Genomic DNA, 3,643 nt, shown 5'->3' with positions numbered 1-3,643 from the left:
GTTGCTCAGTCGTGTCCGACTCTTTGCGACCACATGGACTGTAGCCTACCAGGCTCCTATGTCCATGGGATTTTCCAGGCAATAGTACTGGAGTGGATTGCCATTTCCTTCTCCAGGGGATCTTCCCAACACAGGGATCGAACCTGGGTCTCCCGCACTGTAGACAGACGCTTAACCGTCTGAGCCACCAGGGAAGGCTATAGTCATTTACCATGTACCTGAGTCTGATATAATCAGTTCTAGCGGAGAATCACATCTGACAGGACAACTGCAGGGGTCTATTGTCATTCTTGGGGATCTATGTAATTTCTACTGCTGACATTCAGTGAATTAAATATAGATTTGATGGGACACAGTCTGAGAAACATTTTAGAACCTAACTGTTCCCCATCCAAGAGTGGAATACTTCTGTTGATTTAGCATCTTGCCTGGTGGGGGAGTATAGCTTCAGAGGCTTCCACTTGGTCATCCTCATGATGCTACACCTCACTCTGAAGGCTGACAATCCCATTTGGGGGTTGAACCAAATATCCATTATGGCTATTCCAATTATCATCCAAGGCCCAGCAGGCTTTAGAGATAAATGGAAGGACTTGAGAAACTAAAGAGAGAAGATAGTTCAGACAAGGAAGACAGTTGAAATGAAGAATAAGGAGAATACTGAGAGGAGAAGGTGATACAAAAGCAGTAAAAGAGCCTTGTGTGTAGTAACCATACTTTGGTACATCTAGGGAGCTCTAAAGGAGACCCGGGTTCAATCCCTGGGTGGAGAAGACCCCCTGGAGAAAGAAACAGCAACCCACTCCAGTACTCTTGCCTGGAAAATTCTATGGATGGAGGAATCTCGTAGGCTACAGTCCATGGTGTGGCAAAGAGTCGGATACAACTGAGTGACTTCACTTTCACTTTTCACTTTTCAAACTGATGACTCGTCTGCTCTAAGAAAAGGAGGCAGGGTTGCTAATAAACAAGGAGGATTCAGAGTTTAGAGGATAATGGAGGATGTTTTGGAACAGAATCTGGGAGACTTGGAAAATAAAAGAAACAACATCAAGAGCTCAGTTGATGCTGGTAAACATTAACACAGAGGTACCAATTACCTGGCTATGCCATTATTTCCAGCAGCGCTTGCATCTGAGAATAAGCATTGAGAATTCTGGTAAAATTGAGAGTACATGGAGTAAGACAGCTGTAGAAGAGAATAATTAATTATTTAATAGTGAATAGGTATACATAATAGTTATTTGAATTATTGGAATTTAAATGGTTAGATTTGCTTTACACTTTAAAATAAAAGTCTCAGATGTTCAGAGGTATGAAAACGTGCATTATTTTAGAACTAATTTTGGTTTACGTGTGTGCATACATGCGTGCTAAGTCACTTCAGTCGTCTGATTCTTTGCAACCCTATGGACTGTAGCCTGCCAAGCTCCTCTGTCCTTGGGATTCTCCAGGCAAGAATATTGGAGTGGGTTGCCATTTCCTCCTCCAAGGAAATCTTCCCAACCTAAGCTTATGTAGTTCAAGGTAAATAAGCATAATAACAGTACTGAAGTGAGGCAGATGTCCTGTTACTATCCACATATACTGCCAATAATGTGATCACTGTCTGTCCGGGAATGCAACAATGGAAAGGTTGAAAGGAAAATCAATGAACACTTAACTGAGTGTCTTTAACATGTGGAGTGTGTATTATTTTCATATGTTTGGCATAGTTAAATTCTTCTCATCTTTATCTTTTATGTTTATTATGAAATCGTAGTCCATTGATTACATAAATAAACACTACCTAGTCCATGCCACTTTAGAGCTAGATAGTAAATCACTAGATTGTTGTCTTTTTTAACTACTTTCAGATTTACTCACAGGGATAAAACAATCAATTCTAAACTTCTTCATTAGTTCTTAAAACTTGAAAAGTCTGTCTTTTCAAAGTAAATTTCATTCACGTTTAGATAACAAAAATCACATATACAGTGGCAAGAGAAACACAATTTAGAATAGATTTTTGCCTAAGTGGAGATAAGACAAAATTTATATTGAAAAAAGTAAATATAGTAAGTGGCTGACATCACTAAGTAGAGACAAATCTGTTGATATTTTTATGTGTTTATAAATCATAACATAATCATTAGAAATGTTTGGAATTTAAAGTATATGTCTTACATATAATTGAAATTAAAAACATTGTTACACATATTTATTAATTTCAAATAATTCTGTGCAATAAAAATTAAGTTTAAAATGACAGCAAAGCCAGAAAATATGAATCTTTTGGCCATGTTCTTATGCAATGGGTTGCAAAAAAAGGCATTAGAAGGCATATAATTGTTGGAAGAAGTGAATTATTACAAATATTTTAAATGCATGTTAAAATGTAGACCCAATTTTTCATTCTTCAGTTTTGACTTATATTGTGTTTTGCTTGTTTGTTTGTTTTCTAGTTCTTTTATTTTCTACATGTATGAGATGATGGATTGATGAATGTTCCTGTCTGTTCATTTTTAAATTTGTGTTTTCATATTTTGAATACCTAGCCTGTAACTTTTAGTTCAATTGCCTCTAATAGAAGAAATATATTAGTCATCAACCAAAAAATGATACAACACAAACACCTGCCCTATTTTGCAAAGCAATCATTACCCAGTTGAAAAATATGCAGTTGGTATCAGCTGCTTTTTTATGCCATTTTAGTAGTAAAATAATTCTACACAGAAAAAAATTGGTTTATTTTAAATAATATCAATTATACTGTTGAATAAAAGAAAGAAGCGGTTGTTTTGAAACTACTAAATTGTGTTCCAAGAGCTACTTCTCTGTTTTGGATGACACTGGCACCTATTGAAACTTTAACCTCTTTCCCTGACTGAATTATAAATTTTATGAAAGCAGGATGAATATCTGCTTATGGTCCTTAATGTATCATCCATGTCTGATATTACACATGACACGTAGTTGGTGCCTAATAGTTTTTGAATGAAATAATGAATGGACAGAAAGTTACACTATTGGGAGTAATAAAAAGGAAGCAAGACTAGCAGGAGGAAGGTTTGCTTGGAAGTAAAATGCCTGAGATGTGTATTGAGATGATAAAAGACTGTCTTGACAAGAAGCTAATGGATTCTATTAAAGGAAAAATGGACGATTAACTTCATTCATTCATTTAGCTTTGGAAGACATTGAGGTTTAAGGAAATTAAACATTTTGCCCAAGGTCGAGCGATGACTAAGTGGCAAAATAAGGACTGTCAGAGCTGTCAGACAAAAGATTCTGGGCTCTTAACTAAATGGGCCAGCAGAGATCACTGAGATGCTAATCAGGAAATGTGGCTGCTCTGCCAAGTAATACTAATTATCTATAGCCCCAGGTAAGGTGGTCATGACCTCTTGCCTCTACTTCCTCATCTCTCACAGGAAGTTAAAAGAGTACTGTCTACACCTTTCTCAGGAGTAAATGATACTCAAGAATCACAAAACAGCTTAGAAGGGCATATTGTTATCATGATTAGCACTACTGGTCTTAGTGAGGAAATTACTCCCTAAGTGTATAGATAACTGGATCTTAAGTGAAAGTGTTACTCCCTCAGTCATGTCCAACTCTTTGCGACCCTATGGACTGAAAGCCCACCAAGCTTCTCTGTCCT

Source organism: Ovis canadensis, chromosome 26, assembly GCF_042477335.2.
Source record: "Ovis canadensis isolate MfBH-ARS-UI-01 breed Bighorn chromosome 26, ARS-UI_OviCan_v2, whole genome shotgun sequence".
Classification (NCBI taxonomy): domain Eukaryota; kingdom Metazoa; phylum Chordata; class Mammalia; order Artiodactyla; family Bovidae; genus Ovis; species Ovis canadensis.
Note: the sequence above shows the minus strand (reverse complement) of the source record.